The 21,350-nt window shown below is 42.2% G+C and overlaps 1 protein-coding gene and 1 pseudogene across 6 annotated transcripts in view; both read right to left on the bottom strand.

Moving 5' to 3' along the window:
• The window catches only part of FYN (FYN proto-oncogene, Src family tyrosine kinase), a 216,056-nt gene that overhangs the window by 87,859 nt on the left and 106,847 nt on the right, over positions 1–21,350 (bottom strand). The window lies entirely within an intron of this gene.
• Positions 13,157–13,256, bottom strand: LOC138445467 (U6 spliceosomal RNA; annotated as a pseudogene).

Below are 21,350 nucleotides of genomic sequence, written 5' to 3'. Positions count from 1 at the left end.
TAGCCTGAAGGAAGGCAAACAGAACAAGTTATTCTTTTCTCTCAGGTTCTACCCTGTTGCTTTGTGTTTTCAAAACATTTAATTATCTTCTGGAAGTTATTCTGCATCTCCCAGGCAAATTATACACTTTTTATATGATTTCGGAGTTTTTCCTAAAAGGGTAAAAAATTTCAATTTAGGGAACTCAATTATAACTAATAGGGTAAAATTTCAGCACAAGACAAACAGCATTCATGGTGCAATAAATATTTTAAATAAATATATGCATGAAATCTATGTGTAAAATCAACTTGGAATTAAGAAAGCATATGGATAAATGCCTCTACCACAGGGATGGAAATCTTGCGTATGATGAAGATCTCCAGAAATAGTGCATGATCTCCCCTGGAAAGAATCTCAAAATTTATATCCTCATTTCTGTGGAATTTCTCTGTTAGATCTAACTTAAATCTGAAATCTTTAATGTCTGACCATGTAGTAATACCATGTTCAAATGCAACTTAATACACTTGTCCACTTTGAAGCTGACCTGACCTTTGTTTATGCGGCTCCAGATGCCTTCAATTGGGACTTTCTGTAACAGGACCATCTTATCACAAAACTGATAAGCCTCGCCTGTACTGGAGATAAGCCAAGAAATGTGCATGCCTGCTAAGTCACTTAAGTCGTGTCCGACTCTACGTGACCCTATGGACCATAGCCCACCAGGCTCCTCTGTCCATGGGATTCTCCAGGCAAGAATACTGGAGTGGGTTGCTGAAGCCAACAAACACCTGGTGAGAAAAGAAGTGTTAGGCTCCACTCCTCTCTTATTCTCCTCTCCTCCCTTCTTTCCTTTCTTGATTAGTCTACCACATCATGCCGATACAATCCATGTTTTTTTGTTTTTTAAGTTGGAAATTTTCACTGAATTGCTGAGACAAATGGCTTGTCCTTTGGTCATTCCAACTCTGGGGTAACTTACTGCAAAAATCTAAAAAGGGACTCCAACGTCACAGAGCAACAAAAGAATACACTGGCCACCTTTGCTTTTGAAATTGATGGAGCGGGAGTCTACCATGAATGAAAGCAAGTCTCTGTGAGTGTATTGTACAAGGTAACAAATTTTTACTTGAAAATGTAAAAAATGACCCTGCATTTCTTTCCTTTGCCTCTATCTACAGAACCACATTTGAAAAAACACGAAGAGAAGCAGATTAAAAAGAATAGCTGCTGTTTGGCTTTTTGTCAGCATTTTAAAGTTTTATTCCTTTGTTCTTTTCTTGCTCAACCTCATTCTCAATTATTGCACCGTTTTGGGGGCACTGGGGACAGGACGTCTGGGAAACACAGCATATATTAGTCCATCTGTTTTCTCTGTGAATTTTTTTCAGCATCTTTGCATGGCAACAGGAAGGATGTGGGCTCCCTTTCAGATTCAAATGAGGCTGATCAGCCCTCGGTCAGGTTGACAACATCGTGCTTTTGTTATACAAGTTGGAGAAAGCCAGAACTACCTTCTCTAGGTTAGGGTAACATCATTTCATCCTGGAGCTTACTCTCTATTTTTAACATTAGATCTCTAGCCCACTCCTCACTCTAAATAAAAACAAACATAAGCAAACTGCTGACACGGTACAGCTGAAGTGCATTTTTCTATTGAGAGAATTATGATTTTTAGAGTTGAAAAGAACAATTCTTCCAAGTGTGTTCGCAGGCATTTTAAATTGTAAAGGACAAATGTTCCAAAGTGGCAGCATCTTCTCCTTTCAAGTTATTTCTGAAGCCTGATAAATGTGGTAGGAAAAGCTTATCATGCCCCTTTCCCAAATACACATTCCTAAGCGTGCAAAACTAAGGAGTACTATGAAGCAAACAATCAAACTCAGACTTTTGGCCTAATTCTTAAAACTGGATATTTATTACTTATACTTCCACAAAAAGATCAAAGCAAAACTGTGAAACAGAATGTAGCATAGTGTTGGCTGAATATCTTATTATTGAATTTGGGAACTGTTATTAATTTTATTAGCAAAACTCTGTGATCTTGGCAAGTTATTTATCCTTTCCAGAGTCTCAACACCATCCATCCATCCAACAAGTATGTCCTGACTATCTACTAGGTGCCTGGACCTCACTGAACTGAAAAGGCAAATAAGCTATTGTCTCAGCACTGGAGCAGCTTTTCATAAAACAAGTACACAAACAATTCTATGCAAGATAATGTCACTTGGAAGTTACACAGTGCTCACAGGAGCTTGTGTATGTGTGTTAGTCGCTCAGTTGTGTCTAACTCTTTGTGATCCTGTGGACTGTAGCCTGCCAGGCTCCTCTGTCCATGGAATTCTCCAGGCACGGATACTGGAGTGGGTTGCCATTCCCTTCTCCAGGGGCTCTTCCTGACCCAGGGATTGAACTCGGGTCTCCAACATTGCAGGCAGATTCTTTACCATTTGAGCCACCAGGGAAGCAGAGAAAAAATAATTACTTTCAGTGGAGGAATCAGTCAAGGCTTTATTGAGAAAAGCATTTAAATTATCACTTGAGAAAGAATCAAGATTTATAAATATAGAAATGGATTGGGACATTCCTGGCCTCTGGGACTTTTAGAGCAAAGATGGGCATCAGGGAGTCAGAGGGGCATGAAAGACATTTATTAGGGAAGAGTGATGGATCCACTAGGTGGCGCAGGGTGTGAGGTATGGGGAGGTTGCTGCCAAGTGCAGATCGCCAGCCAAGGGAGAGGGACGCACTCAATCTGGAGCGTGAAAGAAGCCCTGAAGAGCTCTGAGCTAGCGTGACTTGGTCTGATAGCTCTCTGCAGGGTGGCCCAGTCCAGGGAGCTCCTGGATGAGGGACGCACAGCTAGGAAGAGGTTTTAGTGGTATAGGCCATGTTAATGAATGAATCTTGATTTAGGAAGCTGGGGGCGAGGGAAGGATGGAGCGATAGACAGAGCTGATAACTGGTAGAATGGGACTGGGAAGTATAGTTCATTTTTAACATTCTAGTTGACACATTCCAGTATTTTACAGTTAAGCATAAGTGAGCGATATTGTTAACCTGAATGCCAGCAAAAATAGCTTTGGGTGAAATTCAATCCCATTTCCATATTTGAAATCTCAACCTCGATTGATCTTATGAAAAAACTGGTTCTATGGAAAAAGTGTCTAGGAATGCTAGATGTAAAAAACAACAAAAGCCAATTAGGTATTCCTACTACAGTGTTTCAGCATTTGGTCTGATCTGACCCTTCATAAAGGATGATTTCAGAGGATGCATAGTCAGCCCTCTTTCTGTTTTGACAGGAATCAGAGAAATGTGGTTCTTTATGAATCTCAGTAATCTAACATCCAAAAGACCTTTCATAATCCTTGAGGAACAAGGTAGAAAAATGTGGGCTGGCTATCAGGACAGCTAATGGCATTGATCATTGGTCATCTACCTAGAAGATGACCTCAGGGATATAACACAGGGCCTGAGATCTTTAACCTTGCCAACATCTTAGATGAAGATAGGGAAAATCTGCTTGACAAAATGCTCAGATGAAGTGAACTTTGGGAGGGATAGAAATGTTGCAGGTGATAAGCTCAAGACACAAAAATATCTTGATGGGTTAGAGTAACTAATAGGCCAGAACTGAGATGATAAAAATTAGTGAAGGAAAAAAATGTTGCATAGGGCAGGATGAGGGGTATGGTTTAGCAGCAGCATGTGTGAAAAAGACTGAGGGGGTGGTGTGTGCTGAAAATAATTTCAATTTGAGTCAATTGTTTGATATGCCTGCTTAAAAGCCAGTGTGACCTAATGAGGTATTTACTGAAAAATAGCATGAAATCTGGTAGCACTTAAGTTGAGGTTCCAAGAATATTTAGAAATGTGGGTGCTTTTGATATAAGTATGTTGGGTAATGTTGCTTCACAAACTTAGCTTGACTTAACCAAGGAGAGAGGTTTTGCTGGTTACCGTGGAGGTCCTCCCTTAGTGAGGCTGAGCTAAGGAGGTTAACAGACCACAATTAAGGGGTGCTAAACCACAGGAGGCTGCTGTTACCCATTCTGAGCTAGTCTGAACTTGGAGTATTTAAACTGCAATCATAATGAAATACTCGGTGCCACAAGAGACCAAGTTAAAAGGGCAACATTGTCTCAGTATTCCTTCTTAAATACATTGCTAAGAAAGGTTAAGATACTACCTGCACTGTCTGTCTGAAGGTGGGACTCTTCAACCTCCTGAACAGTCCTGGGTCCCAAGGGGACTGTGCTTTCTTGGTGGTTGGAGAGGATGCTGAGGGCAAGCGGGTGGAGTGCTCATGACTTACAGCCAACTTTTGCAAGCACAATAGGGTACTGTTCCCATGGGGAGGAGATTTTCTGACACCTTTTACTACCTTCCCTCAGTGTATAAACTGTGGACTTGGACTTCCAAACCAACACTTACTTTATGTCAGCAAATGAAGGGCAAGTCTCCCCCTGTTCTTCATTGCTGCTGTTTAGTCCCTCAGTCGTGTCTGACGCTTTCACGACCCTATGGACTGTAGCCCACCAAGCTCCTCTGTCCATGGGGGTTCCCCAGGCAAGAATACTGGATTGGGTTGCCATTTCCTTCTCCCTTAGAAAGGGAGAAGAAGGGTTCTCCATTAGAAACACAGAAATCATGCTGGCTAATTTCTAAACAAAGTTGGATTCTTTTTTAAACAGGAAATTTGCTCCTGTGTGTTATTCTCCTTCCTTACGCAGAGCGGCCTTCAGAAAAGGACCACATGGGCCTTGATTCTAAGCACACACTCTTGCATTAAGCACATGCCTGGAACAATACGCAAGGGCCATGGTATCTCATCACAATGGCCTCCCGAGAGAGAGAGAGAGAGAGAGAGAGAGAGAGAGAGAGAGAGAGAGAGAGGAAGAGAGAGAGAAAGAGAGAGAGAGGGAGAGGGGGAGAGAGAGAGAGAGAGAGGAAGGGAGGGAGGGAGGGAGGGAGGGAGGGAGAGAGAAATCATTACATACTGTGGTCAGTGGGTTTTGACCTCCATGTAAGATGTTTTCTTGAGGGGCTTCCTTAAAAATTATCCAATAAAATATTCCTTAAAAACACATGTACACAAACACCCATGTATATATGTATGTGAAATCTGAAATCTCTCAAGCCATGACTACATAGAATCCAGAACTTGTCCATAAAACAGTAACTAAGATATTGGATGGATGGGGAATTGTATGGGGAAAAACTAATAAAAAAAATGAAAATTGCTTTGCTTAGAGAAGAAGACATTTTAAGCAGTCTTTAAAAACCTGATTTGTGGTTATAAGAAGGGATATTTTCTTATGACTCATTTTAATAATGAGAACTTCCCAAAGTTGGTAGAAGGTATTTTGACACTAGAGATTTCTAGAAGAATTTGGATAAAGATATTGGTTGAACTAGATGAACTTTGAGTCTCCTTCAAGCATAGCAGCTCTATGGTTTTATGATCCCCTTGAAATATCCCAGTGTTGAGGCTAAGAAAGTAATCAGAAGGTGAATGCCTTGGGGGCAAGGCTTCTGAGAAGTTGGATTAACCTAGACGCTTAAGGAAGGAATCTGTGTTCTGAGACAAAGAGGACAACGCCAGTGAAGAGCTCTTTAATACTCTTTCCGGGAAATGGATATAACCATGTACAGAGCAAATCATCAGAATCAAAAGGACAACGTTATAAACACAGTGAGAGATTTTTAACAATACTTCTCTTAGTGATTGATTAAGTATATAAAAATTTTGAACTATACAATTAAGAGGCATAATCTAATGGGTATATTTAGAACTCTATCTCCCCCAGTCCCATCAGAGAATATGCATTTTTAAAAAACATTTCATGGAATTTTTCAAAAAAATTGATCACATACTAGACTATGAACCAAATCTCAAAAAATTTTGTGAAACTAGTATCATACTAACAACATTCTCTGAACAACAAGAAAATTTTTAAAGTTAGATGCCAAAACAAGATGATTACTAAAAACTCTCATTTGTTTGAAGATTTAAAATGACACTGCTGATAATTCATGAATCAAAGAATAAACAACTATGGTAATTATAACATTCTTAGAACTGAGTGATGATGAAAATATTCTATAATAAAACTTGTCAGATTCTAATAAAGTTGTATTTAGAGGAAAATACTTAAATCTTATCCTAAAAAAGAAAAAAGATAGATAATTAATGAGTATCCAGCTCCAGAAGTAAGAAAGTCAGTAAGCGTAAATCCAAGGAAACTAGACAAAGGGAATAACAAAGGATAAAATTAATAAAGTCAGAAAATATAGATACATTAGGAAGGATTAACAAAGGAAAAAATGTTTCTTTGAAAAATTAATAAAATAGACAAATCACCATGGAATGAAATAGGAATGAAAGAGAGAATGTAAGTACAGGTTCAGCAGAGATTAAAAACAACAACATTCTATGAACAATTGCATGTCATTAAGCTTAAGAAATAAAAAATTTCAGAGAAATTCTTTGACTCATCATTTAAAAATCTACGCATCCCTCTGCCAAAGAAAACAAAGCCAAGAAACACTAGGTTCAGATGGTTTTACAGAAAAAAGAGGCGGGTTTCAAAGGGAGAAAACAGAGAAGCACTAGCATGCCCTTTGCATCTAAAGCTGACAAGGCCAGTAGGAAAAAGGGAGAATTACAGGCCAGTCTCAGAGATAAATACAAACAAAACAAGCCCGAAAACAGTTTAGCAAACTCAACCCAACAATCCATAAAGTATATCATGGCTACTGGATTTTTACCAATAATGCAAGGATGGTTTAACTTTAGAAAATTGACAACAGTGATTTCCCTGTTATCAGATTAAAAGAGAAAACCCCGATAATCTTATCAATAGACACAGACAAAGCACTGAATAAAATCCAACAATTACTTGTGACTTAAAAAAAATAGCAACTGTTAGCAAACCAGGATCAAAAGGGAACTTTCTTAACCTAATAAGAATTAGCCAAATCCCAAGAGTAAGCATCATACTCAATGGTGAAATGTTAGCAGCCTGCCCTTTAAATCTGGAATAAACTAAGGATGTGTGTTTGCCCTCCTTCTTTTTAACACTGTGCTACAGGTCCCAACAAGAGTAGTAAGGGAAAAAAAAAAAAGATAAAGATTGCAAAGGAAAAATTTTAAATTATTTATGGATGTGACTGGTTACACAGAAAATCTAAGAGAATTACAGGTCAATTATTAGAACTTATAAGAGGCTTTAGCAAATTGCCAGGTATTTGTCAATATGAAAAATGCTGTTCCTATGCACCAGCAACATACAAAGTAATGTTTTAAAAACAGAACACAGCTTACTTTTTCTTGACCTTCACCTCCTCCTCTTCAGCACTGGATGATTAAAAATAATTAAGAAAAACAAGTAACCTAATTATACTGCAAAACTCTAAGAGGCAGGGAATATGAGATCATGGAAGACATATAGGATTCCTCTCTATTCTAGGGTTCCCATAGAAAAATACCACTGGAAAAAAGTGAGGCATTATAAGACGCGGTTACCTTGAACTATGGTGAATCACACATATTACTGGAAAAAGAAACACAAGCAGGAAGTTTCAGATCTCTGTAAATCAAACTCTGTCTCAGAGAAAAAATAAAGCTGGCAACTTCTCTTCTATGCAGCTTATAATAAAGTTAGTAGGAACCAGCCCTCCAAATGGTGTCCCATATCAGGAAGAAGAGCGGTGTCTTAAACACTGGTCAAGAGGTAGGTACAGAGAGGGGGTTAAAGTTCTTAAATGCTTGGCTCTTCATGTATGTGAAGATAATATTGAGGGTTACTTAAAAATTTTGTTGTTGCTGTAATTTCACTACAATCAAGCATGGGAGGACATTTAAATTCTAAGAACTACCTGATCCAACTGGGATCCCTAAACTCTTCCTCTATATTCAGGTATGTCTATCAGCATGGGGCTTGGTTAGCTCATGTTTTTACAGTCTTAGAGAAGTATGCTACATCACATGTAATTCTTGGGTTGATTAACTATTTTTGATGAAGTGACCCTAAAAGTAAGATAAAACTTCATAAGGAACATTCTACCTTCATTTGCATTTGTCTGTTCAATTCACTTAATGAAAACAGGCTATCTGAAAATATCACATTATGATGCTGTTTTAAAAAATATGTAACAACCTAATTTGCTGGAAACAACCAAAATGAGCAAAAATAGGAGAATGGTTTCCTATTTGATTGATCACATAACTTATGGTACATTCCTACAATGGAACAGGATACATCACTGGAATCATATTGAAAAATACTTAACTAGAAAAATATTCATGGTTTATTGTCAAGTTAAAAAATAAGATAATTATTTTTTAAAATAAATTATTTTTAAAATAATTTCCAAATTTGTATAAGGAAGGGACATTGAACAACATATGAACAATGTGCATGACTCTCTGTGTGATGGAATAAAAGGTGACTTTTGTCCTTTGTAATTTACTTCCTAAGTCCTCTATATCAGGGGTATGTATGAATGGATATTATTTTTTAAAATTTCATCATAATGAAGCTACATAGACTTCATAAAGGTCTAATACACAAGCTAAGTCCAGTTCCATGGCAGCTAAAATACCCACTAAGAAGAGTGTCCTACTGACAGCTCTACTGGAGATGACGCCTGCTCTACCACTGGAGAGGCAGTATGTGGCCCAGGAGACTCTGGGAGGTTTTGATGGCCATCCCAAGGAGCCATTTCCTTCCCTTAGCTTCCTCTCACACCATCAGTAGGGGACAGTGTAGGACCCAGCCCAGCATCTGGGGCAGCAGGACACTAATGAGAATTCTGGGCACGAAGAAAATTCCACTTACTGCCTCTACGTCACTCCCTTGCTCAGCAGCTTTCCCATCCTGGCTTCCAAGCCTTCCACACCAGGGGCCCTGCCCTTCTTCCAGCATCTGATCCAACTTCCAGCCCATTGGTCCAACATGTGCTCCACCCGTGATGGTACACACCTCCACACAACTGCCCGTGCAGTTTCTGCATCTCCAAGAGCCAGGCCTTGGCCCATCTGCCCCCTTCAAGGAGCCTTCCTCAGCTCCTCAGGCTACACTGGTCTCCAAGTCTCTCCCTTCCGTGGCTTGTCCCCAGCATCCAGCAGGTGGGGTATTCACCTTGTTTCACTATTTCCTGTGCATGGCAGGCTCTCTTAAGGGATAGGGCCAACTCCTATATTTCTCTGATTCTCTCAATTCTTCCATCACCTTATCCTAGTCACTACTGCTGCTGCTAAGTCGCTTCAGTCGTGTCTGACTCTGTGCGACCCCATAGACGGCAGCCCACCAGGCTCCCCCGTCCCTGGGATTCTCCAGGCAAGAACACTGGAGTGGGTTGCCATTTCCTTCTCCAATGCATGAAAGTGAAAAGTGAAAGTGAAGTCACTCAGCCATGTCCGACTCTTCGTGACCCCATGGACTGCAGCCTACCAGGCTCCCTACTAGAGGGATGCAATAGGTTCTTAAAACCAGGAGACAGGTTTTTTTTAAAATTGGAGTCTAACTACTTTACAATATCGTATCGGTTTTGCCATACATCAACATGAATCCGCCACGGGTGTACACGTGTTCCCAATCCTGAACCCCCTTCCCACCTCCCTGGAGACAGACTTTTAAGGTGAAGTAGCTTCCCTAGCCTTTTTTCTGACAACAGCTGATGAGCAACGTCTTTCTTCCAGTTTGTTTCCTGGCCTCCTTCCCTCTTTCCCCCCTTCTTGCTTGCCCCATATTACATTTTCCTTGCTCACTCTTCAGAGTCTATATCTCTATGGTTTCCTTTAGCATCTTCAGCTCTCATTTAGCTGCACTAAGGGTGGCAATTCAGAATGCAGGTGATCCCGTTCTCTTGCCCTGGCAGCCAGGAATCCCGAGTCTGCTGTATCCTCCGTGTCCCATCCCACTGAGGGCTGCTAACCTCACTCCCTCCTCCCTAGCTCTTCTTCTTGCCCTTCAGGACTTTGGTGGGTTGCATCGTCCATTCACTCATTTATTCACTCACACACCCAACACCTAGTTACTCAATGCCCTCCGTGTGCTGGGCACTGCCACTTAAACTCATAGTTGCAGGTCTTCTTTCCTCAACTCAACTGGAAATCCCCTGATGGCAAGGGCTGTCTGCTACAGTTATTTAAAGGTCACCAGAGAATTTAGCGGTGCACTCAAAGTGCTTGAAAAATATGTAACTGATTGACTGAAGCTAGAAAGAGAAAACAAAGCAAAAGACTTTAATTTTCATTCTACTCCCCTCCCCTTTGTGTATGACTAGCAAGATAGCATACAGACAAAGACCCACAAGATAGCACAGAGACCCACTCCAGCGGGGTGAGCATAGCCGTCATTTCAATCTGAGTTTCTGCCCAGGCCAAATGAAATGGTGATGTATGTGAAAGCACTCTAAGCTGCAGAATATTTTACAAATATGAAGCATAGGCATCACCATCATGATCATGCATTATCCATACCTCGGTGTGGAAAGTTTGATTTCAAACAATAAGCAACCAAGTCACCCCATCTTGCACGCGCCTACAACCAGCAGCAAAACACACAGCTTGGAAGAAAAGAGCTGACAGGCTGACAAAGCCCAAATGGAAAATAAAAATGAGCAAGAACAGCCACACACCAAAGAGAGCAAGCCCGTACTGCTTGGAGGAAGAAATCCTTTAATTGCCTCCACACTCCTGCTTGCTTCCATCTGCTTGCATTTAAGGAAGCCCAACTCCTGGGCCCCTCGCAGCTTTGGGGAAGAAAGGAAATGCGTCCCAAGTGCTTGGATGGCTGTAGCAGGCAGGAACCAGCAAGGACGGAAGGTTCACAAGCAAGTTTAGACTGCAAACTGGGCAACAGATTTAATGTCTGTTATGCACAACTGAGCAAACTCTCGTTCCCAGTTTAAGACCACATGAAATAATACTGGCAATCTTTCTCAGGAGGAAGGCAGTAGTGCAGGCAGGAACACTGCAGCGGTCTCCCCATCCCTAGCCTAGGAGCCCCCGTTCCACTCCCCACCCCCCACCAAGGAGTTGCAAAGGATCCAAGCTGCAATTAGGCCTTCTGTGGGGAAGTGACCGGAAGTCAAGCATCTCCCTCCTCGGTGTGGTATAACTAACACCCCGTGGGGGTCACCCTTGGCAAAGCTCCCAAGCTGAAATCTTTGTTTTCAGAAATGCCAGCCTTTGATTCTAGACTCACTTTGATCATTTCTCTGCTGCCCTCCCTACCTGATCCCACAGCCTTCAGTCTGCTGCCAGCCTTTACCCTTTCTGGGCTGCATGCTCAGGACCATCCTGGGCCCCACGGTGTGATGGAGCACCCCAAGGGGCAGTTAGATAGTACACACACATGCAGCATCCTGGAATAGGCAGTCCATTTTTAGATGATGAAAGCACGGATGGGAAGAGACACAATGTATTCGTACCAGCAGTGAGCAGCAGGGATGTAAGTCCTCATCTCATACTCACAATATATCATACACACGAGAGCAAAGGGAAACCAGTGCTCAGTGGGCCCAAGACCATGCTGGGTGACTTCACATACATATGTGCCCTCAGTCACTAAGTTGTGTCCGACTCTTTTGAGACCTCATGGACTGCAGCCTGCCAGTCTCCACTGTCCATGGAATTCTCCAGGCAACAATACCGGAGTGGGTTACCATTTCCTTCTCCAGGGGATTTTCCTGACCCAGGGATCAAACCTGTATCTCCTGTATCTCCTACAGTGGCAGGCAGATTCTTTATCACCTACAGGAGATTATCAGGCAGATTCTACATCACTGAGCCACCTGGGAAGCCCTTTCACATACCTCTATCTGAGTTCAAACCTTAACAATAGTCCTATGAGCTGAGCTCAGAGGAGTTAAGCAACTTTCTCCAAGTCTCACAGCCAGTAATGGTGGAAGCTGGGATTCACATCCAGGTCTAATTACAAACCTTGCTCTTCCTTGTTGCCTGTACTGTCTGGACACCTCAGGATGAAGGACACTGATGGAGTACTTAACGCAAGAGATAGTTACCTCTTGAGGGCTTTTGATTCTACTCAGAGTATAATCAAAAAGGAATGGCATGATGGTATGAACATCAGTGAGTCATATGGACCCCAAGATTCAACTGGAATTTTGGAAATCAGTGAGTTAGGCTGACTTGGTTCCCTGATGTGATCATAGTTTTGCAGTGTGTGAGGATTCTGGGTATGTAGCTTTTGTATAACTAAGCAGCTCCTTCATCCACAGCAGGCTAAAGCTAGAAGGGCAGAGCTCTCCCTGGGCTTGGAGGCTTGGAGCACCTGGCCTTGAGTGCTAAGGGGCAGGCTGGGTAATGCAAATGGCAGCCAAGCCTTGGCTACTGGGACACACAGTGCCCCCTGGAGGAATGGGAGAGGGCTGCTGGCTGTACTCCCAGGGTCTCTGTACCTTCAGCAGTTCCCAGCCAGCTCCCCAGCCAAAGCAGGGCCTGTACCACACGATGGAGTGGTGTAGGTAGCTGCGTTTGTGAAGTAGTGTAAAAAAGTTATGTTCTTCTGCACTAAGGAAGCGCTTCAACATGCAGGATGTATGTTACTATGTAAAATGTCACTTTGGGTAAATGACTGAATCCCACCTAAGTGACCAGAACTGGAGAACTGTCTATCATCATGCCCCTCTCACAGTTAAGGCATCTAGTTTTCTGAGTTCTCTAAGACCTCACCAGGGAATGTTGATAAGGTCATTTCCAGGTAACTTCTATCACTGGCTTGCTATTTTTAAGATTAAAATTCAAGGAAGTTTCCAATCTGTGTCTTTTGAACAGATATCCATAGAATGGGTATCTGAAACTAGCTTGTTTATGTCCTGCTTGATGAGAAAGACAAAGTCTGCTTCTACTGAAATTCCCCCCCACCACCAATATTTTATTGTGAAAAACTTCAAACACAAAGTTTAAATGATTTTACACTGAATGCCCAAACACCATCTAGCTTCTGATATTAACATTAAATGGTATTTGCTTTATTATACAGTTGTACATCTGTCCATATGTGAAACCTGGACCTACTTATTATTATTTTTACTTTATTTTACTTTACAATACTGTATTGGTTTTGCCATACATCAACATGAATCTGCCACGGGTGTACATGAGTTCCCAATCCTGAATCCCCCTCCCTCCTCCCTAAAAATTATGGAACGCGTCACGAATTTGTGTCATCCTTGCACAGGGGCCATGCTAATTTTCTCTGTATCATTCCAATTTTAGTATATGTGCTGTGCTGGACCTACTTATTTTTTACGGTCCTTATTCTTCTAAGGTGTAGCTTAGGGGGAAAAAGCAGACTTCTCAGATGCCTCTGGGAGTGAACCCTACTTGAGCACTTACTAGTTGAGGGCCTGGCAGGTGTGTGATTTCTGAGAGCTTCCATTTCCAAGGTTATAAAATGCGGGTAACAATGCCTGGGACTGCTGTGAGGAGTAAATGCAGAAAAGTGGGGGAAACACGTGCAAGGACATGTAACCAACTTTTAGTTCGCAGATTACACTTTTTTCCTTATCTAGGAAATAAAATTGAATTCGTCAGAAAGTAATAATAATCCAGGCACAGAAGAGCAAGAATAGCAGAACGTGGATGATCACTGGAGCTGGGTGATATGCGGTCCATTACGTGACACTGTCTACTTTCTGTAAATTTGAAGCTTTCCATCATAAAACAATAAAAAACAAACTAGTTCCTGGGTTTTGTCAAGAATTAAAAAAAGAATCCTATATTTGAAAAAAATTAGTAAGAAATCTCTGAGGAAGTAAGAAAGAAAGAAGCAATGACTCCGGGGTTTCCAGGGTAGGGTTAGGGAGGCCCCGTCCTCTCATTCTCACACTTACACTCTCATGGGGTGGGGGTGGGGAGGAGGAAGGATGGACTTGGCACTTTGTACACGCTCCCCAGGTGACTGGTTCACTACTGGGTGAGAACCTTTGTATCAGAAGAAACGTGTGAAACCACACTTTCCAGCATATTAACTGCAAGAATAAATACTTTACATGATGCAAAGCTTGTGCCTCCAGCTAATTTACAAGCAGATGACAGCACGTGGAACCCCTGATTGAGCAGAGTAAAAACGGTTTGTAACCAAATCACCTCCCTCTGTAAGTCAGGGGTGGGTTAACGAAGGACCCAATTAGACTGCATTCTCTCACATCGCTTATCAACTGTCTAAACTTGTAGAGCTAAGGGATGCCTCAGTGGTTTTCAGACCTGAGAAATGTGGCGGAAAAAATAGCCCGTGAACAATGTTTAACAGAGAAGTGAAAGGAAAAGCTTCACTTCTTTCCTTTAAGACAAAAGAGTCACCCTTCTGCTTCGGTCCCTTAATTCCTTCCCTTTCCTGCTGGGGCTTATTCTCTCTTGTTCTCCCTGGCTGGCTGTGGGCAACCAGGAGGGGGCTGTGATGGGACCGCTGCGTGAGGCAGTGCAGGTCTCCGGAGCCCTTGGTGAGGGCGGAAGCGGGCTCTTTGTGGGCGGGATGGCGGGGGAGCAGCGGTACTGGGCTGGCCAAGGCTAGAGACCCAGGGGAAGAACACAGTGGCTGCCTCCCTGTGGTACTCCGCAATGAGGGTAGAGAAGAAGAAGGCTAGTAGCAGGGGGAAATTACACACACCCACACCGCCCCCCCCGCCTCCCACACTCCCTCAGAGGATCCAGCTGGACTTTTATACCCATATGTAACTAACTGAATCCCGTCCCTTAAAAATTCGCATGTTGAAGCCCTAATCTTCAACATGTCTGTACTTGGAGATCAAGCTTATACAGAAGTTGTTGCTGTTCAGTTGCTCAGTTGTGTCTGACTCTTTGTGACTCCATGGACTGCAGCATGCCAGGCTTCCCTGTCCTTCAGATCTCCCAGAGTTTGCTCAAACTCATGTCCCTTGAGTTTGCAACCATCTCATGCTCTGTCTCCCCTTTCTCTTCCTGCCTTCAATCTTTCCCAGCTTCAGGGTCTTTTCATTAAGGTTAAATGAGGTCATAAAGGTAAGGCCCTAGTCCCTGGAACTGGTGTCCTTATAAGAGGAAGACACATGAAGGATGCATGTGCACAGAGAAGAAGATGGCCATCCGCAGGCCTTGTGAAAAAGAAGAGAAGGCTCACCAGGGGAAAAAACTCTCTGAGCACCTGTGATGAGAAAGACAAGGTTGGACAAGGAGGTGAATTTTCCAGTCTGAGGGACTAGGAGGAAGTGGCATTTAAGATGAGCCTTGCATAGATGCAAAACTATTATTACATTTAGAATGGTTACACTACAAGGTTCCACTGTACAGTACAAGGAACTATACTCAGTCTCCTGGGATAAACCATAATGGAAAGGAATATTTAAAAAAGAATATATATATATATGTGTATAACTGAGTTACTCTGCTGTACAGCAGAGATGGCACAACATTCAGTAAATCAACTATACCTCAATTAAAAAAAAAAAAAAGATGAGCTTTGCAGCAGACTGGATTTAGATTTAAGAGGTGGGCAGAGGGCACTCCAAGAAGAGAGTGAGTGCCTGAGACCCACTGAGGGCACAGAGATGGTCTGGTTTTGCTATAAGATGAAGAGATGTGGTGGAGAGGTGAGACAGACAGATGGTAAAAGGCCATGAATGCCAGGCTAAAGTATTAAGGTCTTTATCAGAGGGTAAGGCGAGTCTTGAGAAGTTTTTAAACAAGAAAATGATCAAACTGCATGTTAACGAGGGGAAGTAAAGAGACCTGACAGAGAGTAAGCATGTATTAGCGCCAGGCATTGTGTGAGCATCATGCTTCTTATCTGCTTTCATCTTTAACTGCCATTTCGGAAATGAGAAAGTGAGGTTCTCAGAGGTGGAGTGACTTGCCCAAGACTCTACAGCTGGTCAGCAGTGGAGCGATTGGATTTAATCACAAGCTGAGGCTATTTTAAACCTCATCCTGCCATTTTAAACCCCAGGCCCAGCTTCTGTGGCATGATCTACTTTCTTTCCAACCAGAATGGTTATTTAATGGAACAGGGCTGGGGTGCATATTGTTTTTAGGCTTGGGAAGCAGATAGACTAACAGCAAAAAATTCCAACACACAGGGCACCTCTAGAAATACTGCTTTCTGAGCAAAGAAGTATGTGAGCTGAATCTTCTCCTTCCTTATTATACCAGGGGTAAAAGGTCACAGATTTCCCTGTTATGCTCTGCAGCATCAAAGTAATCAGTGGTGGTAACCGGGACATAAGCTGCAAAAGGGACTTTCTAGGTGGTGCTAGTGGTAAAGAACCCATCTGCCAATGCAGAAGGCATAAGAGATGTGAGTTCAATCCCTGGGTAGGGAAGATCCCCTAGAGAAGGGCTTGGCAACCCACTCCAGTATTCTTGCCTGGAGAATCCCACGGACAGAGGAGCCTGACCAAACGGTTGCAAAAGAGTTGAACACAAGTGAAGTGGCTTCATGCATGCACATAAGCTGCAAAAATGTGCAGGGAGAACAGTTGCTCTGGGTAAGTAGGCTCCTCAGCACTGGCTGTATTTTTTTCAATGCAGTGTCAACAGCTACTCTCAAATACTTTCTGCCCCCCAAATCCTGAAAAAGTATTCAGTATCTAGGAAAATACAATGCTGTTTTCTCTGTTTACACTAATGACAGACTTAGTAAGGAATGCCATGATCAATCGGCTTTTTGGCCCAGTTGCTCTTCCAAAACCTCAGATACATTTACGAATGAGAGAGAGTAAAAATTAGGTTACAAAGAAGAGTGAATGTTCCCAAAATATAAAAATCATGTACCAGCAGGAACTACTCACATATTCTTAATGTGCTCTCCTTTAAGAGCAATTTTTTTTTTTTTAGTCTTTTAGAAATAATACTTGGAGAAGTAACTTGGGTGCTATTTTGAAAATTATATACTGGCATTATTACCCTCCCTAGGATACTACTGTGTCTTAACAGTTTGTCAGAGGAAAGGCTAAACTACTGGAAGCATCAATTCAACTCAGCACACCCACTGTGCCTACTATGTGTCAGCCATGTGACTTGGGCTGGGACAACATAGATCAGGATAAACAAACTGAATCACATCAAAGGCTGTTGAATCACCTTAAAAGACAAATGATGTCATAAAGACCTTGTTTTACTTTAGAACCAAAATTTGAGAGCCATCCCTTTGCAAAACAGTCAGAATATTCTTTACTTCTTTACTCAAGCCTCAGGACTCATGCTCTCTGGCCCCTCTGTGAATCCTTCCCACACTGCCTACCGCCTTCCACCTTCAAGGAAGCAATGGGGTAGGACTGAGAATGTGTGCATATGTTTGTGGGGGTCTCCTCTCTTTTTGCTCTGCAGACACACTCATTACACTTTACTCTGCGTCGTAATTGTTGGACATTTAGTTCAGTCGCTCAGTCGTGTCCAATTCTTTGCAACCCTGTGGACTGCAGCATGCCAGGCTTCCCTGTCCATCACCAACTCTGGGAGCTTGCTTAAACTCACGTCTGTCAAGTTGGTGATGCCAGATATTGGATATCGATCTCATCCATAACACAAAACGCTTCAGGGCATGTGCTGTGTCTGTTTCCCCAGGGCAGGAACAACACTGGGCACTGACCTTTAAATGCTGACTGAGTGGATGAATGATTGTTTCAACTGTGAGCTTTATCTTCAGACCCCAGAGCACATGACAGTCAAAATATTCTCCATGGTGGGTATCAAAAATTTCAATGTATGCATGTATGTTAGGATAGTAAGTTTGGCCACCTGATGTGAAGAGCCGACTCATTAGAAAAGACCCTAATGCCGGGAAAGATTGAGGGCAGGAGGAGAAGGGAGTGACAGAGGATGAGATGGTTGGATGGCATCATCAACTCAATGGACATGAATTTGAGCAAGCTCTGGGAGATAGTGAAGAACAGGGAAGCCTAGTGTGCTGCAGTCCATCGGCTTGCAAAGAGTTGGACTAGACTGAGTGACTGAACAACAAAGTTCAATGAGGTATGCTTTTCATAGAGTAAATTTCTCCCTTAATTTTCACAACAAATGCAGCTGAGGAAGAGCAGATGGTCCTTGTACACTTGCTTGGGTCATGTCCTCAGGAGCTCTGACAGCAGGGCCTGGATACCAGGATTTTTAACAGCTTCTCAGGTGGTTCTGATAAAAACCCCAGGTCAAGAATCCCTTCAGCAGATGATAGTCTGCCACTGCAATCTACGTTTCCTTTCTTTTCCTCATATCCAGGCCCATCCATCACTCTCAGTCTACTATTAAGATGAAACGAAAACATTTCTACTCCGCACCATACTTGGAAGCAAAATCTAGGTGCTCAGCTTCTTGGCTAGGGTCAACTATAATTTCTGGTTATTTAGCAGAAATGTGGCTACTAAATGACATTCTGAAATGAACATGAGCTATCCACTCAAAGACATAAAAATACTTCCAAATCAGAGGGAATAAGAGGACTGTGATTTGGGAGTCAAAGTGAGCATCACTACAGGAGAGTAGTCAAATGAGAAGAAACAGCCCTTGTAACTTATTGTTCTGATTCTAAATGCAACCTTACATCTAAAGTGTTTTAAATGACAGATTTCAGGGGGTCTGTGAATAAGAGAAACGGACATCAGGCCAAAATCTAAAGAAGACAGCATGCAGGAGATCAGGGGAAATACACTTATTTGGTTTTATGGGGCCATTCTTCAATTAGTAGACAAGGCCACAGGATAACATATTATTTTCTCTATTCTTAACTGAGAATTTTGGAACATGTGGAGGGCTGGCTTCTAATTAAGAACAGGGGACAATCTTTTTCCTGGAAAAAAAAAGGGAAAATGTTAGTAGCTCCATCGTGTCCAACTCTGTGCGACCCCATGGACTATAGCCTGCTAGGCTCCTCTGTCCATGGAATTCTCCAGGCAAGAAAAACTGGAGTGGATAGCCATTCCCTTCTCCAGTGGATCTTCCTGACCCAGGGATCGAACCTGGATCTCCTGCACTATGATTTAGATTTTTACAAATCAGGATTTCTATTTGCGGGAAGTCCATCATAACAAACTCCAGGAGCCTGTCACCATTCTTCTGACATTTCTGTTTCTGGGAGGTATTACAGGCTAATACTTCAAGTGGCCAGAGACTTGACACTGAGTGGAAATGGAATCTGATTTTTACTAATGTTTCACCGCAAATAACGCTCTCAGTGTCTTTGTAAATAATGCTCAAAATGGGACTGATATATTGGGGAAATATTTGATTAGTTCAAAAAGAAAATAAGCCATCATGCATTAACATAGGTATCTCACTATAGAAACAGATAAAAAATGTGTGATGATTTTTTGGTTTGCTGAGGTCGTGGGGAGCCTACTAGGTAGCAAGTATTTTAAGACTCATTCATTGATTAGAATGGGTTTTTAAGAAAGGATGCATTGAAAAAAATCTCCCTGGCTTTGCAAAATTCCACTGAGCTATTCCTAAGAGAAAGGAAATCATGGAAACTGCTGTGGAGAAATTTGGAAGAATGCTTCACACTATCATTTACAAGGCAGAGTGTGCTGGTCTCACCAGCCGCCAGGACTGGTGGAAAACTGCTGAGCTTGTGGTTATGGCCAAACCAAGCATCCCCTGTAATTAGAGTTAGCTGGGGAAAAAGTGACACAAAGAGGACAGAAATATGTGGCCTCAGATTAGGGGGAGAAGAAAAAAGCTGCTGAAGTTTTTCTTAAGAGACTTAAAGAATCTAGCTAGGTATGACCTTGGGCTACCACACTGCCTTGCTGCCCGATAATGGGAGCCACTAGCCATGCTGGATACTTGACATATGGCTAAATTGAGATGTACTGTTTAAAGTGTAAAGTACACACTGAGATCTCAAAGACTTGCTACAAAAATTCCAGTTATTTTGAACATTGATTACATGGTGATATGTTAATATTTTAGATATCTATTAGGTTAAAGTACACTATCAAAATTAATTCCACCTGTTTCTTTTTACTTTCTTTCAATATGGCTACTGGAAAATTATAATTACACATGCTCCTTGTCTTCTATTTCTGTGTCTGAACAACACTGACTTGGACTTTGGTTTCTTCACCTGTTAAACATTATTGGTGGTGGTAAGCTGAGTTATGGAGGGTTTGCACGGAAATAAACATTGCTGACAATAAGATGACACATGGGGTGAAGCACCACTTGACTGAAATTTTTAGCATTAGGAAACCTGAGTCACAATCACAAAAGACCCAGGCTACTAATTTGGTTTGATCTGGACAGGACTCAACCTCTCTGTGCCTCAGGTTACTAATCTGGTAAAATGGGAGGGCAGGAATAAGCTCTTGCATGAGGAAGTAAGACCAGAGAAGGTCTTTACCTACAATCATTCCACATTGCTCCCAACTCAGGAGTCATTCTGCTAGGAACACTTAGAATTAACCTAAGAGGTCTTTATCCTCAGCAGCACTACAGCAACTGAGGCCCATCCTGAGAAGTCCTGCTGTTTGTCTGTCAGTTCTGCTTCAGCTCTTCTCATAGGAACAAGTTTGCAGGTCCTGTGACTCCTTAACACAGTTAAATAAACACGAGAACAAGGAGTACATGATGGGTGAAACAGACAGACTTCATTGCCCTGCAAGGACTCGGAGAACATTTTTTGGGGAAAAAAAATTCTACAGATGATATTCAGAGGGAAGTGTATTTGCTTTCCTTCAGAGCTATGAATGAAACATCTATGATTGTGCTATTAACCTACTAGTTAAGAAATCCCATTTTTGTTCAGTGTGTCTGTGTTTATGTCTGAGGAGCTGCTGGCTTGCTGTGTGTGTACACGTGGAGGGCTGATCCTCAGAAACTGAACAGCCTGATCTCCCCTGTCCTGGTCCAGGGAAGCCAGCCAGCGGTCTTACCTATTGGGGGGCACCTGCCCCTTCCCCAATCCCCACCCCACATCTGTTCTAGCTCTCTGAAACCATCTGTGTGAAAGTGCAGTTCAGTAATGAACTGTGGTGATTGAGTGAAAAAGAAAATCCTATAAAATGAAGGGTTTATAACAATGTATCAATTAAAGAAAACTTCCCTGAAGACCCACTTTCCCTCTTCAAAATTCAAACACTCCCCCCAATCAAAAAAGCATCCCATCTCAAGAATAGTAATACCCATTTTAAAAAGGGTGTTAAAAACAGAAAAACCATGAATTCCATTTCTAAGCAAAACCAGGCTGAGTCAAGACAGTCTCAGCCAGCAGCCGTGCTGGTGGAGAAAACTGACGACTTGGCTGAAAAAGTATCAGAATATATAAATTAGTTGCCAATATTAAACAGTTGGAATGGTTAACACACAGATGGAGATCTCTGGTGGTACTGAGCCACCTCTGTCAGAAACCCCGTGGCACCTG

The sequence above is a fragment of the Ovis canadensis genome, chromosome 8 (assembly GCF_042477335.2).
Source record: "Ovis canadensis isolate MfBH-ARS-UI-01 breed Bighorn chromosome 8, ARS-UI_OviCan_v2, whole genome shotgun sequence".
Classification (NCBI taxonomy): domain Eukaryota; kingdom Metazoa; phylum Chordata; class Mammalia; order Artiodactyla; family Bovidae; genus Ovis; species Ovis canadensis.
Note: the sequence above shows the minus strand (reverse complement) of the source record. Positions and strands in the feature narration are given on the sequence as shown.